General features: G+C 40.2%; 1 protein-coding gene across 1 annotated transcript in view; it reads right to left on the bottom strand.

The window, feature by feature from the left end:
• The window catches only part of ZBED1 (zinc finger BED-type containing 1), a 177633-nt gene that overhangs the window by 77442 nt on the left and 75636 nt on the right, over positions 1-24555 (bottom strand). The gene's annotated exons all lie outside the window — the stretch shown is intronic.

Genomic DNA, 24555 nt, shown 5'->3' with positions numbered 1-24555 from the left:
TAAAGTTGTGTAACTTTCTTCAGGATTCAAAAATAAAAGTACAACCTAGCATTAGTTGGAATTGGGAAGCATCTTGGTGAACCAGAGTAATACTTGGAACTGGTAAACTAATAAAACTTTGTTTAAAAGATCACATATTCCTCTTTGAACTAAGATAACTTAATTGTCATACTGGTACTGTTCCTTTATCCACTAGAGCAGGGGTCCCCAAACTAAGGCCCGCAGGCTGGATGCGGCCCGCCATGGGCATTTATCCCACCGCCGCGGCCTGGCCTGGGCTGGCGCAAAGCCCCTCGCCGTTTCTCTCTCTCCTCCGGAGCGGCTTCAGGCGGGGTCGTGCCGGACCAGACTTTTCCCTCTTTCTTTCTTTCCTTCCTTCCTTCCCCCTCCCCCTTTCTCTCCCCTTCCCCTTCCTTCTCCTTTCCCCTCCCTCCTTCCCTCCCTTCCTTTCCTTCTTCCTTCCTTCCTTCCCGCCCGTGTCTACTGGGTGGGGATGCCGGCCCGGGGAAGCCAGCGTTGCCTGGCCACGCCCACCCGGCGCCACCTCTGCTTGTTCTCCTGGCGCTGCTGGGAGGGGAACAGGAGGTGCCTCATGGCCGCGGATCTTCTTCTGCTGCACTCTTGTTCTCCGTGGCCATGAGGCGCCTCCTGCTTCCCTCCCAGCCGCACCAGGAGTACAAGCAGAGGCGGTGCCTGGCCCAGTGTCCCCACGGAGAGAAGGAAGAAGGAAGGAAAGGAAGGGAGGGAAGGAGGGAGGGGAAAGGAGAAGGAAGGGGAAGGGAGGGAAGGAAGGAAGGGGAAGGGAAGAGAAAGGGGCAAGGGGAAGGAAGGAAGGAAGGAAGGAAGGAAGGAAGGAAGGAAGGAGGGAGAAGCCTGGTCCGGCCAAGTTTGGTCCAGATCCAACATTGTTTGAGTCCACAGTGATCTCTGGATGTAGGTGAACTACAACTCCAAAACCAAAGGATACTGCCCACCAAACCCTTCCAGTATTTTCTGTTGGTCATGGGAGAACTGTGTGCCAAGTTTGGTTCCATTCCATCGTTGGGGGGGGGGGGGGGGGGTTCAGAATGTTCTTTGATTATAAATCCCAGGAACTACAACTCCCAAATATCAAAATCAAATTTTTTTTTAGTGAAGGACATACATTGGGTTGTTAAGTGTCCAGTGGTTTTTGATTTCTGTTAATCCCACAAACGAACATTACATTTTTATTTATATAGATTTATTTCCTATATTTATACCCTGCCCTTCTCCCCCTGAAAGGGGACTCATGCTTACATATTCCAAAAAACCACTTTCAAAACGACAGAAAATAAAAAAAATTCCTCATTTTCATTGAAACTATTTTATTTTCAGAAATGCTAAAGCTATCTTTTTCTATGTATTCCTATATTGCTTTCAGCAGCCCATGGTTGGGTGTGTGTAGAGTTCTCTATTTATTTATGGAGGCCCCATGAATTTAATAGGGTTTTCTTTGAGAGGAAATACTCAAAAATAGTTTTGTCAGTTTCTTTCTCTGAAATAGAGCACCTGCTATTCATTTGTGGCTTCCCATCCAAATACTAACCAGAACTGGCCCTGCTTAGCATTCAAGATCAGATACATTTAATCTTTCATTGACTTTGCCAGGTATTATTCTTCTGCACAGTCGTCTCTGTGACCCCCTGTGACCCAACCTGGACAGGCAGTCCCCAAGTTACAAACAAATTATGTAGTTTTGTCCTCACTGAGGCCTGAACAGTAAACATATTCATGGATTCCCTGCTGTTATATTAAGACTGTTACACATGCTGTGACATGCTTGAAATCAAAATTTCATTTCTTTGTAATTAGAAATAAATATTTCACAATGTATATTACATATTGTTTTTGTGATTAATCACTACACTTTATGTTCAGATTTTAACAATAAAAATTCATCCTGCATATCAGATATTTACATTACGATTCATAACAGTCGCAAAATAAGACATGTGCAGTGTGTATAGGAATTTGATCATTGGTTGTTGTTTTTTTTTTAAAAAAAAAACCTATAGTCCGGCCCTCCAATGGTCAGAGGGACAGTAATCTGGCCCTCTGTTTAAAAAGTTTGGGGACCCCTGCACTAGAGAGAAAAGAATAGTCCATTTCAGGGGAGGGGGTTGAAGGAGTTAAACCATTCCCCCATGTTTTCCTTCACCCATGTTGCCGTCTTTGAACCAACCCCTGTTCATATGGGGGGGGGGAATAACCTGTGAAAATGGGGGAAATTGTTTTCCCCCTTCAACTCCCCCCCCCCCCATAAAATGGACTATCCTCTGTCTAGGCCTCCTTTTGGAGTCCACCTGAACTGCTATATTGTTCCTTGTAATCGAGTATTGACATGACCCCACAGAGGCTTTTACTGTTTCTTTTTTGAGCCTCAGATGTCCCTTTATTTAGAATGGGTTTAGTCCATTTTTGTATAGTTTTCTGTGCAAGGAAACCTTAATTAGACCTTGTCCCTTAAAGAACCTCCTCCCCTCCAAGGCAGAGCTTGCAGTCCTCCTCGGCAATTACTTTGCAGCCAATCTTTCAGAGGGTGACATGTTTTGGGGTCTTCCTGGGCCATATCAGGCACAAGAAAGATCTCTTTCAACAACAGGTTGTGAGCAGAAATCATTTTGCCTATTGTCAGGAACACATTTACTTAATATTCCTCAAAAAAGCATGGTCATAGGGACCAGGTAGGGCTCCAAATATGGTGGGAAGAACATCCGCACACTCTAGTGTTTATTAGAGCAAAAAAAAAAAGGTTGAAAGAAATTGCTACCATTGGAGGTCCTGGAGGACAAAATGTAGTTTACTCTGTAAATAAATAAATAAACTTTACTTTTATACCGTCCTATCTCCCTGAAGGGACTCAGGGTAGTAGTAGTTACAGATTCTCTTAGTTTTCCTTCTACATCCATGATGGCGAACCTATGACACGTGTGTCAGCACTGACACACGTAGCCATTTTCGATGACACGCGGCCACATGCAGCCACATACACAGAAGAATGGGGCCGCATCCCGAGAAAGAAATTTCATCCTCCTGCACCAGCATTTTTCTATAATGCCGAGATATATGACATTATAGAAAAAAGCAAGTTAAATAATTAGTTTTTTGGTTTATTACATATAGTTATATATTACAATAATATATTTTTGTTATATTGGTTTTTTTCTCGAAGTGACACCTCACATGAGTTATGCTCAGTTTTTTGGTGAGTTTTGACACACCAAACTCAAAAAGCTTGCCCATCACTGTTCTACATCTACTCCAGCAGATTGATGAGCTGTTCAGATCAGCATGAATGGTTGTGCAGGGGTTTGAGAGTGATCTACAAAAATAAATTCTTCTCTCTCTTGTTCCATTAATATTGTCTGCAACTCCAAAATCTAGGTATCAATTGACCTGTTGGTTGAAAATAAAGGTTCCATTTTTTTTTCATACAGACATATATGGCTCACCTATGATGCATTAGTGAACAAAGGTTAGGCAACAAATCTACTGGATTCAAAAATAATAGATAATTGTTTTATTTGGAAAATTTAAACTTCTGCTCTTCTGTCGCAGTCACAATAATCAGGTTAATCACAAGTATCATTCCATTTCTTGTAGTAGGGCTTTGTTGTGACAAACATTGATGGATAGAACTCTAAAACAACCAAGTTGTTTCAAGTAACTTGTGAATTGGGTCATACAAATGACAAATAACTATGATTACTTGTTGGAAGACTGGCAGAGCCAAGACCTTATGAATAGAAACACACACTTGGCAAGAATTTTCATTTTCAATACTATTACCTTTGACAACAAAAATATGCTCAATATGTTTGCTTTTTATTAAACATATTTTAAATTCTTCTGATAGACAGAATTACTGTTTACCGAGATTCTGACAGTGCATAAGAAGTTCAAACTGTGCACAGATTTCCTCCTACTATCAGCATATGTTCTCTATAGAAATAAATCAAGCTTGCTCTCCAAATCAATTTTTTTGAAAACAAGAAATAAAATAAAACTGAGAACTAAGAGATTATTATAATGCTAAAATGTACAAAGCACAAAAAGAAATATAACAGAGAGTGCTGTCTATATCTGATCCCGATTTCCTATTTTACCTAGATGAAGACACCACTGGCTTTTAGAATGAAGGTAATACACTAAAACATCAGCTTTTTAAAACATATTTACTCAATGGAATTCACAAAAAAAAAAAAAAACATTCCAGAGGTCTATCTGACAAGTCAGTTTTTCGGGTTATCAAAAGAGTTTGGACAAAGAGAAGAAACACCAGCGATCTAATATGGATAGACAGCTAACTTGAACCATGTGCTAAGTACAAATACCTGGGGGAAAACTGAAAAGGCACAAATGTCTTTTCTGGGTTGGATCAATTGGGTCCATCATCATCATCATCATCATCATCATCATCATCATTTTATTTATATCCCGCTACTTTGTTCCCAAAAAAGACTCCAAGAAGCTGTTTCAGGCAGAAATCATTATCTTTTAAAACCCTCCTGCTTAGATACATCCTACCTCTGTTCACGCCTAGTGTTTATTTTAACATTTTTAATTTATTACATCTGGCCATAAGGTTTTAAATTCTCTGTGTTATTGTTTATATGTGAGTTATATTAATTGTACTGTTTTATTTGCTTGCTGTTTTGTTTTTACTGATGTGTTTTTGGGCTTGGCCTCATGTAAGCCGTCCCGAGTCTCCTTGGGGAGATGGTGGCGGGGTATAAATAAAGTATTATTACTATTATTATTATTATTATTATTATTATTGAGGTGTGGAGCCTGCACTGCTCCAAATGGCATCTCTTCTGACAAATGATAATGCTTGGAGTTGATGGGAATTACACTCCAACATCTAGAGTTTCTGTAAATTCTTCACCCTTGCACAAATTGAATATAATTACAATTAAAATTTAACATTGTCACTGACATAGATCCATGCATCCATTCTCTAGATTTAATTGGAAGCTGTATTTCATTAGTACAGGACAGGAAAATGGATTTCTAAAGAATTAAAAAAAGTTGTCAATATGCTGAGGAAACAGTATAAAATTCATTTAGAAGTTTTCCAAGGAGAAGAAAATGTCACTCTTACAAACTACCCATAATGAAGCTTAATATGCATTACCTTATGGTTCATTTGTTTAGTAAAATTGAGCTCTTAGATACAGTCAAGAAGTTTAAGCAAAACTAAGCAGTGAGATTCAAGAAAAGATTCAGGAAAGGAGATTCCACCTGAACATTAGGAAGAACTTCCTGACTGTGAGAGCTGTTCAGCAGTGGAACTCTCTGCTTTGGAGACTTTTAAGCAGAGGCTGGATGGCCATCTGTCAGGGGTACTTTGAATACGATTTTCCTGCTTCTTGGCAGGGGGTTGGAGTGGATGGACCATGAGGTCTCTTCCAACTCTATGATTCTATGGTATGAAGATGTACAATGGCATAAAATGGAAAAACAAGAGAGGCCATTTGTCTTTTAAAGCCTATAAGTACTGGCAGCACATATAACCTCTTTGAAATTTGGTCACATGAAAAGCAATAACTTGATACATTCTTCCAGGATTTCAATATCTTCCAACCTACCATCAACTTGAATTTAGACAGACCACAGAACAAACTACCTTGACACTACTGTGTAACTGCACAATGGACCTCTAAGCACCATATTCTATCAAAACCACACTGTTTGCTACACATATATACAGGCCTCCTGCTCACATTAAGAACATGCTATTGAATTGTTTAAAGGTTGTACTCATTGTTTAACAAATAATGCAACCACATCTGCTCAGGCCCAACAAACACTGAAACCTCTTAGATCAGGGGTCCTTAAACTAAGGCCCGAGGGCCAAATACGGCCCTCCAAGGTCATTTGCCTGGCCCTTGCTCATGGTCAACCTAAGTCTTGAAAGCACACAACAACAACAATCCTATCTCATCAGCCAAAAGCAGACCCACACTTCCCACTGAAATACTAACAAGTCTATATTTGTTAGAATTGTTCTTCATTTTAATTATTGTATTGTTTTTAAGTGGTTTTTGCACTACAAATATGATATATGCAGTGTGCACAGACATTCATTCATGTTTTTTTCAAATTATAATCTGGCCATCCAACAATTTGAGGGACTGTGATCTGGCCCTCTGTATGAAAAGTTTGAGGATCCCTGTCTTAGCAGAAGTAAGCACCTGTGGATGAGATCCAATTGTTAACACATGCTGGAAGCCACTGACTGAATTGTAAGATTAATACTTCTTATTTATTCAATGGTATACAGTATGACCACCATACTTGCAAGGCCAGGATTCATGGTTTCCCTTATAATCATCTGACAAAATATGTCCTCTGTAGGAATTTTCTAGGTCCTCCAGGCAACTCTATAGTATGTGTAGGCTAGATAGACTTTATGGTAATAAAGTGATGGTGAAGGACAAAACAAATTGCTTGAAAGGATACCTTCCTAGGAATTTTCTAGGTCCTCCAGAGCAACTATAAGGTAACTTCCAACATAAGTCATTCACTTTAACACGGTTCACTATTTCAAAATTTTGTAAACATATCTATATAAATACAGAAAGGTATACCATACTCTTATCAGTTGAACTAATAATAGTATTTTTTTCTTTATAATTGTAAATCTGGACTGAAAACTAACATGACCAACCACAATTCTTGATATGTCTGGCCTTACAAATTCAGTAAAACATTTTGTCTATTTATTTAATAATTCTGTGGATGTTCTGGATTAAAAATTTGCAGATCACAAAGAAAATACATTTGCATCTTGAATGCCTATTAGACACAAATGCAAAAAGTATTATGAGTATTTATGGGTGATGGAATTAATGCGATCGAAATGTGTTCTCTCCCCTGTACATTTGAACTACTGAGACTGGAAGTTTTCCCTTTGTACCCATTTAGATACTGTTACACCCAAACATGAAATGACAAAAATACATTAATTCCAGTACAATTAGTACTGAAGTACTGATAACTGAATGCTACTCTGAGAGAACATTAAAAAAAAAAAACCAACACAAAAATATTTATAATAATTTTTTAAAAATAAATGTTTAATGAGGCATAGCTGTTCCAGTTTATAATTCCATTATTTGCTATAATATTATAAGCATGGTATTGCTTGTAATATATTAATGAGATTTGTGTTTCCATCTCAACTAGCCTGAAGAGTATGCTAAAATTCTGGCGGTTGCTCAATCCACAAAGAATAAACATGAAGAATTTAAAAGTAAATGAGTATGATTGTAAATTTCCAGCTTCAAATTTAAAGCAATATTCTAAAATACTTTGCCTAATAATTTACACAAAATATTTTAATGCTATGCATCTCAAATACTTGCATATGTTTCTGTAATCCATTTATCATAATAGCCAACCGAAATTTATTTCTCATGTAACTGGCATGAACCAGAAGAATACTGGTTCATATATTTGTCACAGTTAACACATATCTATATCTATCATACTATACACAAACAACTGCTAAAGTGAAAATGGCATCAAATCAATAACATAACATCCATCTACTAAATCAGTTTGGACAGTTTTACATGAAAACGCAAAGTTAATTCAGCCTATTCTTCTTTGGAATTGATCATATTACATTTCTTGTACTTTCTCAATATAAGAAGGATAATATCTGCTACTAAACACAAATTAACTGATTAAAATTTGTAGAAAATATGACAGGAAGAGGACAAGACCAGGATTAGATTGCAGTAATAGTTAAACACACAGCTGGATTTTCTTGGGTGGATGTTCTGCACAATATTCTGCAGTGAAAAAAAAGAAAATTGCAGCACTCTCTATTGTTTACTCTGAAGAACCAATAAAGAGTAAAGTCTCTGCATGCACAAATGACATCCTGACAGCTGCACTGAGACACTGAACTGTTCTCCACATTCGACTATTCCTCATCCAAATTTCAGATTATTAACTAGCAACATGGAATAGTGCAGCACAGCCACAAACATTATTTGTGGATGACAGTCCTATCTTGGTGCTCTCCCCAATTTTTTGTAATTGTCTCACCTTGCTTCTTTCATTTCAAGTTCAGTTTTGCTACCCTCAGTCAGCTTTTGATAGATCTGTCATATTTGTGACCTATCTTTCCTCAGTCATAAAATTATTGTTACCTTGATTACTGCTGCAACTGGTTGGGAGGTTTTATCACCTAGTGAACATGTTTGGCTGTCACAACAAGCTTTCTAACTTCTTGCTAAAATGCTTTCTCCTGCTGCTAAAATACTTCCATTTACAGTGTACAAATGCTGTGGTTTTGCTTAGGGTATTCAAATCCAGAAGACAAGGATTTGTGGTCATGTCCTTTCTCCCAAAATATCAAGGAATTAATCTTTGAATATGTGACTTGCTTGGTGCCTATTCCCCTAGACCAGTGGTTCCCAACCTTTGGGCCTCCAGGTGTTTTGGACTTCAGCTCCCACAGATCCCAACAGCTGGTAAACTGGTTGGGATTTCTGGGAGTTGAAGTCCAAAACACCTGGAGGCCCAAAGGTTGGGAACCACTGCCCTAGACTCTATGGGGAAAGACAAGACAGAAAGTTGGCTGAGTGAGTTTGGACATTACAAGAAACCAATCATGGATCAGAGGCTGGTAGTTTATTTAGCAGGAAGAAAGTATACCACCACATTCTTCAGAACTCTGTCTTATCCTTATTGCAAACCCAACCAGTAAGCACACTCCACCAAATCCACAGAATTAACCAAATCAATGCTAGATAAATATTTTAATTTCAACCAACTAATCTGTATCAGTGGGAAACATAAGAAATGCAAACACTGCCTAGACTTTATGGTCATAACTAAACCTCTATAATAAGGTTAACCCAGAGTTTAAATGAAAGTCTTCCATCTCCCTTACTTATTACTAGAAGCTGAAACTTGAAATTCTTCATCATATATTCACACATGGATTTATAAGTATTGCCCCCCCCCCCCCTTATGATGAATGACTATAGTAAAGACAAATGTGTGGTTCTCTCACTTTTTTCTGAATATTATGATAATGACTGATAGAATCACTGAAATAAAAAGTTGGAAAAGATCAGGAGTGTCATTCTGTCCAACACCATTCTGCTATGCAAGGATACCTAATCAAAGCAATCCTGACAGGCTAACATCCAGCTTCTGCTTTAAAATCTCCAGAGGAGACTCCTTCACGCTCCAAGACAGCAATATATTCCACTGTCTAATAGCTCCTACCATCAGGAAGTTCTTCCTAGTGTTTTGTATTGCTCCATGGTCACCCCATCCTGAATGTGACATCATTTCAAATCACTAATCATAGCTATCATGTCCCCATCTACCTTTTTTCTCTCTAAGAGAAATATACCCAGCTCTCAAAGTCACTCCTCAATGGTTCTGAGTTCAAGATCTTTGGCCATTTTGTTGCATTTTCTGGAAACATTCCAACATGTCAATATCTTTCTTGAACTATGGTGCCCAGGACTGGATAGTATGGGGCAGGGGTTGGGAAGTAAGATAAATAGTGTAAATAACATCTTTCCATACAGTGTGCAAACCGCAAATCTGTGCTGTTAAGTAGCAATACCTGCAATTGTTGTCTTCATTGTGCTGGCTACTAACTATTCTGTTTTGTGTCATCTTCTATCAAGGCGGTCGAGAAGAGTCGCGGACCGGGCCCCTGGGTGCCGGCTTGTTTTCTTCACGGGCCCAAGGGGCCAGGTTTCTCTGGCTTGAATTGTCTGTCTGATTGAATGGTTAAAAGCTGTCTACTCAAAGAAGCAATAATTTTGCACTATTTGCACTAAGAACTACTTTAGCACTAAAGCACTTTAACCTAAGCACTTTAAATCTCCCAGCCAGAACCCATATTATTACCAAGAGGTCCAAAATTACCAGGTCAAGTGGTTACAACTGTCGCACTTTATATTCTGAGCTCCGAGTCCCTGCACCGCCACTTTGAGTTATACATATTGCTGATATCAGCACTTTACTCCCATATCAATGGTTATACTACCCCTCCAGCTACTGATACTCTCCCATTCTCCAGCACAAGTGCACCTTAGAACAACTTCAGCACAAGGGCACTTTACAGTTGTCGCTATACTGGAAGGAGCAGGTAATAGTAAGGGGCGGGAATACTGGGAGCCAGGGACAGATAATCATAATTATAAACAAGTGTTTATTACTGAGATAACAACTGCTGGAAACGGAGGGAGAGTCCCCGGGGGAGGTGGGTCCACGGGTGGGGGGGGGGGCATAGAGGTGGTAACAGGTAGAGGGAGATACGGGAAAAGGAGAACAAAACATCCATTTTGGCCCAAAGCTTGCAATAATAAATTGGCAACTTCTAAAGATGTTAAGAATCAAAGACAAAATCAAATTCGGCCCAAAATTCTCAATAGGACATTGGCAATTCCAAAAATTAATGCTACTATCTGGCCCGAAATTAACAAAGATAGATTGGCAATTCCAAAACTTTCTCCTGACAAAATACAACCGAGGTGCCAGGATGGTGGCCCCTCCAAGCTGAAGGTGGTGCTGTTCAATGCCAGGTCGGTAAATGGAAAAACTGCCATTATCCAAGATCTAATCCAAGAAGAACGAGCAGACCTGGCTTGTATAATGGAGACCTGGTTGGACGAGGGGGGAGGGGTCAATCTCTCCCAACTCTGTCCACCAGGTTATTCTGTTCAGCACCAACCAAGGCTTGGAGGGCGGGGAGGCGGAGTCGCAGTAGTCTACAAGGAGTTTATTCCCCTGATCAGGTGTCCCATCCCACAGTCATCTTCCTTTGAATGTGCCAGCTTTAGGATAGGTGACCGGGACAGGATAGGGATTCTGTTAGTGTACCGACCACCCCGCTGCACTACAGTCTCCCTACCTGAGCTAGCAGGAGTGATCTCAGAAATGGCGTTGAGCTTCCAACGGCTTTTGGTCTTGGGTGATTTCAACGTCCATGCTGAGGCCTCTCTTTCTGGCGCGGCTCAGGACTTCATGGCCGCCATGGCAACCATGGGCCTGTCCCAGCTAATATCTGGTCCCACCCATAGCGCCGGGCACACCTTGGATTTGGTCTTCTCCCAGGGAAGGGATGAAGGTGACGGGATGGAGGAGCTGACCATCGCTCCATTGCCATGGACCGATCACCATCTGATCAGTTTTAGACTAACTGTGCCTTCTAACCTCCGCAGGGGTGGTGGACCCATTAGAATGGTCCGCCCCAGGAGACTGATGGATCCAAATGGTTTTCTGACGGCTCTTGGGGATTTTTCCACCTCCTTGGCTGGCGACTCTGTCGATGCTCTGGTCCTTCACTGGAATAGTGAGTTGACCAGGGCAATTGACACAATCGCTCCGGAATGCCCCCTCTCGAGTAACCGAGCTAAACCAGCTTCTTGGGTTACCGAGGAACTGGCAGCGATGAAGCGAAAGAAGAGGAGGCTAGAGTGCGTGTGGCGCCAGAAGCCCACCAATCCGGCTCAAACACACCTGAATGCCTTTTTAAGGTCCTACGGTGTGGCAATTGCGGCGGCTCAGAAAACATTCATCACAGCCAATATTGCATCCACGAAGAATCGTCCAGCTGAGCTTTTCCGAGTTGTCAGGGGCCTGTTAAATCCGCCAAAAAGCGAGGCCTCGGATAACTCGGTGGCTCGCTGTGAAGCATTTGCTCGATCTTTCGCAGATAAAATTGAGTGGATCCGGTCAGGCTTTGACGTCATGTTAACGGCAGTCTCTGGGGATGTAACGAGAGCATCTGCTTGTCCAGTTTTATTGGATTCTTTTCAATTGGTTCAGCTTGAGGATGTGGACAGGATCCTTGGAGGGATGCGACCCACCACATGCATCCTAGACCCCTGCCCTTCCTGGCTGATCAAGGAAGCCAGAGGGGGTTTGGCGAAGTGGGTGAAGGTGATGGTTAATGCCTCCTTACAAGAAGGAAAATTTCCAGCGAGCCTAAAACAGGCTATTATAAAACCGCTGTTGAAGAAACCATCACTGGATCCCACTCAATTCGACAACTATCAGCCAGTCTCCAATCTCCCCTACTTGGGCAAAGTTATGGAACGTGTGGTGGCAACACAACTCCAGGGGTTTCTGGTAGACACTGATTATCTGGATCCGGCACAGTCCGGCTTTAGGCCGGGACATGGAACTGAGACAGCCTTGGTCGCCTTGGTAGATGATCTTCGCAGGGAACTGGACAGGGGGAATGTGTCCCTGTTAGTTCTGCTGGACCTCTCAGCGGCTTTCGATACCGTCGATCACGGTATCCTTCTGGGTCGCCTCATGGACATGGGGCTCGGGGGCACTGCTTTGCAGTGGCTCCAATCCTTCCTTGAGGGACGGACCCAGAAGGTGTTACTGGGTGACACCTGTTCGACCCCACAACCGTTGTTGTGTGGAGTCCCACAGGGTTCAATTCTGTCCCCGATGTTATTTAACATCTACATGAAGCCGTTGGGAGAGATCATTCGGAGTTTCGGAATGAGATGTTATCTCTACGCAGATGATGTCCCAATCTGTCACTCCTTTCCACCTGTCACCAAGGAGGCTGTCCAGACCTTGAACCGGTGTTTAGCTGCTGTATCGGACTGGATGAGAGCTAACAAATTGAAATTGAATCCAGACAAGACAGAGGTCCTACTGGTCAGTCGTAAGGCCGAACAGGGTATAGGGTTACAGCCTGTGTTAGACGGGGTTACACTCCCCCTGAAGACGCAGGTTCGCAGCTTGGGAGTGATCCTGGACTCATCGCTGAGCCTGGAACCCCAGGTCTCAGCGGTGGCCGGGAGAGCTTTCGCACAATTAAAACTTGTGCGCCAGCTGCGCCCGTACCTTGGGAAGTCAGATCTGGCCACGGTGGTCCACGCTCTTGTCACATCCCGGTTGGATTACTGCAACGCACTCTACGTGGGGTTGCCTTTGAAGACTGCTCGGAAACTACAATTAGTCCAGCGAGAAGCAGCCAGATTGCTCACTGGAGCGATGTACAGGGAGCACACCACCCCCCTGCTACATCAGCTCCACTGGCTGCCGATCCAATTCTGAGCACAATTCAAAGTGCTGGTTTTAACCTACAAAACCCTATACGGTTCCGGCCCAGTGTATTTGTCCGAACGGATCTCCCTCTACGTCCCACCTCGGAGTTTAAGATCATCTGGGGAGGCCCTGCTCTCGACCCCGCCTCTATCTCAAGTGAGGCTGGCGGGGACGAGGAGCAGGGCCTTCTCGGTGGTGGCCCCTCACCTATGGAACTCACTCCCCGGGGAGATCAGATCAGCGACCTCCCTTCTGTCGTTCAGAAAAAAACTGAAGACCTGGATCTGGGACCAAGCTTTTGGACATTATGTAGTGATGTGTTTTAATGCTGCTAAATGTTTATACTGTTTTATATATGCTGTATATTTTGACAGGCATCGAATTTGTGCCTTTGTTTGTAAGCCGCCCTGAGTCCCCCCTCGGGGGTGAGAAGGGCGGGGTATAAGTAACTGCAATAAATAGATAAATACATAAGATTTCCTCTGTGTCTATGCCTTCTGCTGGAAAAATCTCAGCAAAGATAACATAAAGAGTTTGTCTCTTTAGATTTCATTACGAAGGTAAGAACACCACCTATTTAGTCTTGCGAAGGAAAAGGTGAAATCTAAGGTTTTTTTTCTGTGTTTTATTGTGACAGGTAGGGTCTTGGGGCCTTTACACACTAAAGAATTATAGTGCTATTATTTCAGTTTTAACTGCCATAACCCCATCCTCTAGCATCCTGCAATATGTAGTCCAAAGAGTACAATTTGGAATTTTCTGTCAGAGAGTTTCAGTACCTCATGAAACTACAAAACCCAGACTTTTGTGAAATGTACATATAGCATTTAAAGTTATCATCATATTATGACTATGTAGTGTGAAAAGGCCTAGGTACCAATGGTATGTCATTGAGGAAAGACTGGGACCTTATGTTGATCACATACTTGCAATAGTTTGATAACTTATTGTGTGAAACCATTTTAGTATTGCAGCTGCTCTTCGTAGTTTGGGTACTTGAAATTTGGATGCTTGGTACTATCACATTTTTGGTATTCATGAGGTTCTACACTCCAGTAATACTTTAGCATTTGTGGTTTTTTTAGTGCGGGGTGCTTGTATACAGCATGAAAGTCTGGTGCCATGTGTGTCAGGACAAACCATTCACCCTAGCTTAATAAAGAATCAGGCACCATTCCCCTATTTTTCCTCTATTTTGTACAAACAGCACAATAAATCAGAAATAGGAGAATGTTTTGCGTTATTGTATCTTCCTTTTTTGTTGTTTATTTGTTTACATATTATCATGATGGGAAAAGCAAGTACATAGCAATAAACTGAGTCAGTGCTGGTGTAGCATCAAATAAGTATGTAAGCTGTTTATCTGATAAACTAATACATGTATATAAATGAATTTTATAATGTGGGAGGTTTTGTTTTCATTCTTGAGTTATTTAATGAATATTGTGTTCCATGTTTAGTGCAATTTCCATACAATTAAAATCTAATTTCCAACCCAGGTGGGAAGCATGAAAACACACAGAAAGAATGAACTTACAGCAGAACTTGGAAAAGTTATTGTTTAGACAAAAAACAAAAACAAAACAGAAATCCATAGCAAAGCTGACTGGAGTATGCTAGTAGTTACTATCTAAAAACATTTCCAAGTTTTGAGTAATATATCCATTTTAAGCCTGGAAAAACAACCAAAATAATACACAGCATATGGAAACCTTATGCTAGCCTTCCAGTGAACCAAGCATACATTTTCAACAAGGCCTATTGATCATATTTGGAAAGGAAACTGAAAAAAACAAAAACAAAAACATATTCTTAACTGGGTCAGCCTAAATGTCTGGAAGGTTATTTAATTTGCTTTGTCACTTGAAGCCACGTCTCAAAAGAGCTCCTTTTTTGTAAGCTGTGTGAAAATCAATAGTAATATTTGATAGAGAACACAGCGGTAGACAAAATGCTAAATAAAAGACGGAACATGGATGTTGGCTACGAAAGGAAACTAAATCAGGCAGAAGCAAGACATTACATCAGCTACACTGCAAAACAACAAAATACCCTCAGCTAAATTTTAAGTATGAAAATCATGTGAAAATTATCTCTTATCTACATTTCTCCAGGTGCATAATTCCAGATTTCCAGTGACTAAAAAGTATGAATTAAAACAGTAAGGAATTACTAGGGCCAAAAGTACTAATAAACCTTTTGACAATGAATCCATTGAACTGTGGTTCATAAGTCCATAACAGATTCCAAAAGATCACCACTAATAAGAACAACAGAGCCAAGATCCAATCTTGTGACCCATCATTCTAAATGATTCCATTTGATCTCTCTTGTTCAAGCATTGTTGTGATTTGAATCACAAAATACTATGTGTAACTTAGTCCAAATCCATATTAACTAGTGTAATCACATTTGTTTATTCTCATGTATGTTAACAACTACATTTTGTATATACCCTTTTCTGGTTGGAAGACCCTGCATGAAACTAGTTTTGGCTTAGTGGTAAATCAAAGACGAGATTAATAATGAATGCATGAAATGTTGCCAAAAGCCTTGTTTGCATTCTGGATGTGTTTGGAATAAGAAATCATTAAAGGAAAAATACATAAGCTGTTCACAAGCACAAAAATTGCAAAATGCAATCCAAGAGGACAAAAGTAAAAGTCAGAAGGTAAATTAAGTGCAAAGCCATGTTGAGCAGAAACATTTAAATGAAGAGAGGTTGTACAATCAACATCATATAGGGAGATTGTAATAACTTATAAATACCTTACAACAAAAGTATTGGTATTATACTTCAAATCTGTACATTCACGCTATTAACTGGATTCTTATGGCGAGTTTGTATAAAAATTACACAACAGAGTTGTATAATAAACCTTATGTAAATGCTTTCCATCTCTCATTTTTTGTGATGAAATACTAATCTTGGCAAACTACTAGGCATCCTAATTATAAAAGGGGAAAGGTCAGTAGCTTGAATCCGCGATACTTTAGAGGAGAGGTGTTTCAGACTTCAAATTCCAGAAGCCCCAGCTGACTTAGCCAATGGTGTGAAATTCTGGGAAATAAAGTCTAAAATACCTAGTTTAGGAACCATTACTTTATAGTATGCTCTGGGTCTGCTATTTCAGAAAAAAATGGTGAGAATAAAGTTGTCCTTGGAGCATGTAAAGTCTAAACATCCTCTGAGTCGACTAGGAAAAACTGGGATACAATGTGAATTTTTGTCCATATAAACTCAGTCTCAGCAAAATATGACATCATTATACAGACAGTCCCCATGTTACAAACAAAATAGGTTCTGTAGGTTTGTTCATAAGTTGAATTTGTACGTAAGTTGGAACAGGTACATTTTTGTAACTTCAGATAAATATGTGCCTTTTGACATCAAACATTTTAACATCAAATCTCCTACAAATGGAGAAAGCATATGGGATACTTAAATGTTCAGGAAATCTCTGAAAATCTCTACATTATGCATGCTGAAAAACCAAAGGTATCCCAGCATTGTTGAAAGTGAAAAATTAATATCAATATCTCAAAATTATGGAGCAATGTGCCATACATGTCTCCAAATCATGACCTAGATTGCTCTTGAGCGGCAATGAGAATGGTTTGACCAGGCAAAAGATGCTAGATTCTCAGTAGCCATAGCCAACCTAGTAAATACTGAGAAATTATGTTAATTGCAGTCTAATGCTATCTGAAATGTTGCATTTTGTGAACTTCTAGTTTAGCTTTGCGAGAAATGGAAGCTGTTGGCCAAGCATTCCAAAATGGTAAACCATTCAAGCCCTCTCACCTTACAATGAAAAATAAATCTTTTGGTTTCAGAGATTTTAATCCTTTGCCTACCTTTAAATTCATAAACTTTGATGGCACAAATTTATTCAAAAACAAGTCTAAACAAGTTTTTTTTTCAAAGGTTTCACAACGATCTTACAGTATTTTGCTTACTGTCACGCTGATGTTCTATTCCTTTTTGACTTGTCATAACTGCTATCTTACACTACAAATACCTTGTGTTCATTGCATTATGTATGGAATATTTTTTTCTTTCACCGCTTGAAAGCATTTCTCATGTACGTGGAAGCTAAATGCCACCTTTACCTTACTCTCATGAAACATTCCTTATTGCATCAGCTGATTTCCTTTCAATGTCGCAATATACTTCCACATGATCATATCTACGTATTATATTTGAAAAGGGGTTTGGAGAGATTCATAGGAAGAAAGGGGAAAAGGGGTTTGAAGAGATCCATAGGAAGAAAGGGGAGAAAGAGGTTTGGAGAGATCAATAGGAAGAACATGTATGGCAGGAACACTTTTCCTCTGGGTGGATCTTCATCTTTACTCTCGTGGCTTGTTCTTGATCTTGCAGCTCTTCTGATGTCTGAGACCAAGAACAAGCCACGAGAGTCAAGATGAAGATCCACCCAGAGGAAAAGTGTTCCTGCCATACATCAAGGGAACCACTGACCGCATAGGGAAGCTGATGAGGAAACACAACATACAAACAATCTACAAACCCACCAAGAAAATCCAGCAAATGCTACGTTCAGCAAAGGACAAGAGGGATCCTCTCACCTCTGCAGGAGTCTACCATGTACCATGCAGCTGTGGACAAGTCTACATAGAGACCACCAAACGCAGCGCCCAAACAAGAATCAAGGAACATGAAAGACACTGCAGACTACTTCAGCCAGAGAAATCAGCCATAGCAGAGCACCCGATGAACCAACCTGGACACAGCATTTTATTCGAGAACACAAAAATGCTGGACCACTCTCACAACCACCATGTCAGACTACACAGAGAAGCCATTGAAATACACAAACATGTGGATAATTTCAACAGAAAGGAGGAAACCATGAAAATGAACAAGATCTGGCTACCAGTATTAAAAAATTCTAAACTGCAACAGCAAAAACAGCAGAGAGGAAACAGGCAGGGACATCTAATTACCTTTCAAGAAGAGTTTGCTCCAGGCACAGTCAGCCCATTGTATGCTAATCAAGGTGGTCAGTTGAAATATTCACACCTAGCCCAACTGACAAAAGTCCTTTGTCTCACCCTGGTCATTCCACCGATATATAAACCCCTTCCCAGTTCCAACAGACCTCACCTCTAAGGACGCTTGCCATAGATGCAGGCGAAATGTCAGGATAAATGCCTCTAGAACATGGCCATATAGCCCGAAAAAACCCACAAGAACCAGTGATTCCAGCCATGAAAGCCTTCGACAATACAGTGATGATTTACCTTTCCAGTTTGCTAGTTCACCACCCCAAGCTCTTCCATCCTGTTGAACATGAAAATTGATCATTTTTTCGAAATCGGATATAAAAAATTTGACCATTTCTAACTCAAGCAGTTCATGTGGCACCTAGGTTGCCTTGTCTCTGGATTTGTTCAAATGCCAATAGTTGTAGAAATAGCTGTACTAAAAAAAGAGTAGGCTGGAGAGACTACAGGAAGGGCAGGTTTCAGTTGTTGGATGTTGAATCGTTGATTGTCCAAGAACCCACACAAGTATAGCAGGAGGGTAATTCTGCATGGCCAAAGGTATCACCCCCTCCCCAACTATTTCCAAGATTGCTCTAGTTGTTCATAAGGGTATTTCTATTAACAAGACAAGTCCTACTCCATTTCTTTCTTTGAGGAGGGGGGACAAAAATACTCCTTCAGATGTTTTTGAACTTCTATTTCACACTCCCTCCATATCGGCTATGCTGAGTAATGTTGCAGGAAGTGGCAGTTTGAAAACAGCTGGATGGACACAGCTGCCTGCCCCCATTCAAAGACAATACTACAATTAAATTGCAAAGAAAAAACAAATTTAATGGCTCAGACAAAGATCTTCCTGTGCAAAAACTCTCTGAGCTCTTTGATTCTAAATAAGCCTGCTTGAGCCAGTCACTTATTTAGCTCTCTCTCTCTCTCCCTCTCTCTATGTATGGGGCATAGGGAAGGGTTAACTCCCCTGTGGTGTTTATTTTGCTGTCTGTACCCCTGTTCAGAAGATTTCTGTCCCTGTGATAAATGGTTTTTGAAAAATGTGGCTTGTGAAAACAAGGATTGGTGCTAAAGCTTCAGCTGAGGCCCTTTTTCCACATGGTGACTCTTTCAGGAGTTAATTTTTCTTACAAGGGGTTGATTCCTCTTAACTCCTTGTGGTCTCACCCTTGTTCTTAACTATGAGTCGTTTATAAGTCAGATTCTCAAGTCTCTCCTGACACGACAAAAAAAAAAGTCAGATGTTTGTAACTCAAGGACTGCCTGTATATATCCATGTATGTTCATTTATTTCTCTAGACCAACAGAAATCAGTTATTTCCTCCACCCCCAATAAATCTACCACCAGAACATAATTCCACTAGTTGCTATTTGTTCTTCAACTTAAAGAGCTTTTCACTCCATTCCTGCTATCTAAGTCTAAGCAACTAACACTTTGAACCTTCTTCTTATCTTAAGATTTGAGCTTCACTTTTCCATAATGTAGCTTATTCCTTAACTTGATCTTACTCATGTTATTGATGTTGTTCCCACTCCACTTTTCCTATACATCTCACTTGGATCCAATTTAGTTTATGTTTCTTGCCATTTTTTCTAAAAAAATAAACAGGCTCAGGCTCTCATTCTACAGTTACCAATTTATGGATTGCAATGTTTACCAGTCTCCGGCTTCTTATTCATCTTTCCCTTCTCACTTGGCATCCTTGATTGTCCTTCTCTTGTTTTTATTTCTAGTGATTATAATATTCATATTCTTACTATCTGAGGCTTTTGTTCAGCACCCATTTTTTACTCAGCCTATCGTTCACAAGAGCCATGGTAATCTTTCCACAATATTAACCTGTAACCCCTCCATAACATTCTTCTCCTGTACACCTCTCCAAACATTTTTCAAGGTGTTCATTCTTTAGACCAGTGTTGTGCTAAGTGTTTTTTTCCCTGTGGTCACCCTACCAGAAAACAAATTATTGTAAAACATCAATTACTACTAGAAAACTCCATGGGTGGCTATTTTGCTTTTAAAACTGTTTAAATCCTGGCTTTCCATCCAGCTTGTTTTCTACCCCATTAAAACAGAAGCAGATGTTTGGCCATTTCCAGCTGTTTTTCAAGCTGATGCACAGTGCAGTGGATCATATAGACAGAAAACTCACTCCAGACATAATTTCAATAAAGATACACAGTTGTTGTTGGATTACAACTTTCAGTATTTTTCACCATCTACAAAGCTGACTAGCCTTGCTAGAAGATGTAATTTAACATCATCTGGAGGACCAAATAATTCCTATACCAATCTAGTGTGAGACATGAGTTCATTCAATCCAGCCAGAAACAACGGCAATATTCAAAATAAATGTAAATAAAGCACCAGAAAAGTCTAGGACATTAATTTGTTGTTGTTATGTATCTTCAAGTCAATATCAACTCATGGTAACCTATCACAGGGTTTTCTTCTGAAGATTTGAGTCAGGGGAGGTTTGGCATTGCCTTCAACTGAAGAGTGTGACTTGCCTAAGGTGACACTGTGGATTTCTATGACTGAGAAGGGATTTTAATCCTGGTCTTGCAGAGACCTAGCCCAACACTTAAATGACTACACTATTACTCCCCTGATAATGATTGACTAATTCCGAACAACAACAACAACAACAGCAACAGCAACAAAGTATATACTCATATTACTGAAGAAACATTTCAATATAAATTAAAAGGACATTGAGTTGTTTTAGGTTTTTTCGGGCTATATGGCCATGTTCTAGACAACAAATGCTACATTCAGCAAAGGACAAGAGGGATCCTCTCACTACTGCAGGAGTCTACCGTATACCATACAGCTGTGGACAAGTCTACATAGGGACCACCAAACGCAGCGCCCAAACACGAATCAAGGAACATGAAAGGCACTACAGACTACTTCAACCAGAGACGTCAGCCATAGCAGAGCACCTGATAAACCAACCTGGGCACAGCATTTTATTTGAGAACACAGAAATGCTGGACTACTCTAACAACCACCATGTCAGACTACACGGAGAAGCCATTGAAATCCATAAGAATGTGGACAATTTCAACAGAAAGGAGGAAACCATGAAAATGAACAAAATCTGGCTACCAGTATTAATAAAAAAAACCCTCTAAAATTACAACAGCAAAACAACAGAGAGGAAACAATCAGGGACAGCTAATTACCTCTCAACAAAAGATTCCCCCAGGCACTAATAAGCCACACCAAAGAACAGCCAGGCCATCAAATGCTAATCAAGGTGGTCACTTGAAACATTCACACCTAGTTACAACAGACAAGAGTTCTTTGTCCCACCCTGGACATTCCACAGATATATAAACCCATTTTCATAGTTCCAACACACCTCACTACCTCTGAGGATACTTGCCATAGATGCAGGCAAAACATCAGGAGAGAATGCCTCTAGAACATGGCCATATAGCCCAAAAAAACCTAAAACAACCCAGTGATTCCAGCCATGAAAGCCTTCGGCAATACATTCAAAGGACATTCAAAGGCAAGCCAAGTCATTCTACAAAGGGTTTCCCTTTAAAAAAAAACCCAACTCACAACAATAGCATCTATTTACACATTAAACATATTAAGGATCAGAGCATGCCCCAACACCTATAGTTTGATCACAAAAGCAAAGCTCAAGAGAAAAAGAGGTCTGTGAGATAAGGTTTAGCAGCAGTTACAAAGGAAAGGAAATTGAGAGCCCGTTCCAGCTCCCAGAGGGAGGAAATAGCTTAAATGAGCAAAGAGATGAGAAAAAGCAAAGAAGGAGAGAAAGGAGAACAGAAACAAGCATAAGCATACTTGTCTGGAAGCAAGCTTCATTGAAGTCAAAGTGAGGGAGTCATAAATGGGCTTTCATGGCTGGAATCACTAGGTTCTTGTGGGTTTTTTCGGGCTATAGAGCCATGTTCTAGAGGCATTTCTCCTGACGTTTCGCCTGCATCTATGGCAAGCATCCTCAGAGGTAGAGGTCCTAGAGGACCTCTACCTCTGAGGATGCTTGCCATAGATGCAGGCGAAACGTCAGGAGAAATGCCTCTAGAACATGGCTCTATAGCCCGAAAAAACCCACAAGAACCTTATACTTCCAATGATTGTAAGTCCCATTTGTCCTGATTCGCAATGATTGTAAGTCCCATTTGTCCTGATTTCCAAAGGCCATTGTCTGCTAAAATGCTGATGTTTAAAAAATACTGCCACAGAGAGGAAATTACTCTCAAGGATGAATTCATCCTGGCTAGACAGTACTCCCTGATTTTTCCAGACGCTGTCAGACTGGTGATTGCAGACCATGGAAGTCTTCAGTAAATTGTTAGTATCAACAGCCACTTGAAGTTTGTGTGTGAAACAGAAAAGCACATAAGATCGATCCACAGACGCTTTGCAATTAAGGCAGTCAGGGTTAGAGACATGAAAGCATAATTGTGTTATTGTTAGCCACCAGCTCTTTGTCTTCCTGCTTGTTAGGGTCATAGAGAGCCAATGAAAATCTGTATTAACCAGCTTAGACCACTGAAAAAAAAATCTTTGTACACCAATGAGAATATGCTTTGGACTTTCTGTAAAAGTTATAAAAGCCTTGCAACCCCATTTTGAGGTTGTGATAGATCTTTCATGCTATATGCATTCTGTCGCCTATTGCTTTGGCCCCCAAAAAACAGCTTCTGCAGTTGGAATTCAGCTTGTGGTGTACTTTCCTTTACACCACTCTCACTTGGTACAGAGTTCTAGAGTGCCGGTGAGCCATTGCCCCTACAAAGGGTGTTTGTTTCTGCGTAACAAGACTAGTATAGTAATTTGAGCATTGGACATTGGAGACCAAGGTTTGAATCTTGATCAGCCATGAAACTCACTAGATATCCTAGGACAAGTCATATTCATTCTGCTTCAAGATGACAAAGTCAACCTTCTTTGGGCAAATCATGCCAAGAAACTTCTGTGACAGATTTGCTTTGGGGTCACCATAAAATAAAAGAAACAACTTGAAGGCAACAACAAGGTTTTTAGCAGCAATACACATATGCAAACAAAAACCAGACCTCATCTTATTTTTATGTTTATATTTTAAAAATACTGCACCTCAACTCATCACACCACAAAAGGCTGGCTCCTCCTAATCTGCTCAAATTAATCCCTACCTAACTTTAAAAAAATCTAGCATTGTGCAGTGACATAGCCCGAAAGTCTTGAACTACCATTCTCAAAAGATTTTATAAGATCTTGCTTCTGCTCAGTAATGCCTATGCTTTGGCACAAACGGGAAAATCCTGGTAATCATACAGATCCAATGGAGGGAAGAAATAGTACCGATTTCAATCATAATAAAAACATTAAAGGTAAAACAGCAATTACTGATTTGCTAATCACGGAGCTCTTTTCCTGACAATCACCAAAAGAGAAATTGCAGCTGCTTCTGTCACAAAGACTCCTGGGGTCAGCCTATGCCCTCATACATGCTCCCAAAGCACAGCTGATGGAATAAATACTGGTTTCATAATCACACAGAAAAGCAGCATCTCAGAACGATTTTTTTTTTAAAAAAAACACAACTGAAATCCTGTGTGCAACTACTCCATTTCTGAGACTTTTTGCAGACAGTTTCCAATAGGTTGCTGATGGAAGGGGACAAATATCATGTGATAGAATCCATTAGGAACTGCAGGCAAAGGGGCTTAGAAACAGAGTATAGGTTAATGTGATAAGGTCCATAGACCCATATGTATCTCAGTGATGGTCATCTGTGTAATGATCCTCTAGTATCTGAAAAAAATCCTTCCTTCTTTATATACTCTTTGTTGATAGAAAATAAAGGATCAGGCAGTTGCTCACAACAGAAAATTGAACTGACTGCAGACTTTAAAGTTCTTCTATTCCTCATTCTCCTTTAGCTGTACTCCAAAACATACAATGTCCCACGTTTGTTGATGTGATATATTCTTACATGGATTTATCAGTTGCTGCTATCCCTTATTGTCACATGAAAGAAATTAGGAAGTATGCTGTATCAAACAATCTACTCCGTCATTGGAAGCATAGATTACATAATGCTTTGTCCATGGATGGCCACAAGCAGAACATGAATGCAAAAGCTCCTCCCTCCATAATTGATATATAGAAGTAATCTAGGACTGGAAAAATATACAATAATATAGTCCCATCCTCCATGAATTTGCTTTGTGCTCTTCTAAAGCTGCTCATGTTTGTGACCATCACAAAATTTTGTGGACTGAATTTTACTATGACCCTCCATGTTTGCAGGTTTGACTTTTGTGGATTTGATTATTCACATACCTGTTTAAGATGTTAAAGGTGTATTTCACATTTCTCATAATTCTCAATAATATTTCAAGTGTGGTCTCAGGGCAGATTTTACATAAGTGTAGCATAACAAAGGCAGTTTTATGTGTTGCCGAAGTCCATCAATCTCCTCATCC

Source organism: Anolis sagrei, chromosome 3 (genome assembly GCF_037176765.1).
Source record: "Anolis sagrei isolate rAnoSag1 chromosome 3, rAnoSag1.mat, whole genome shotgun sequence".
Classification (NCBI taxonomy): Eukaryota; Metazoa; Chordata; class Lepidosauria; order Squamata; family Dactyloidae; genus Anolis; species Anolis sagrei.
The sequence above is the reverse complement of the archived record's forward strand: the minus strand, read 5'-3'. Positions and strand labels throughout refer to the sequence as shown.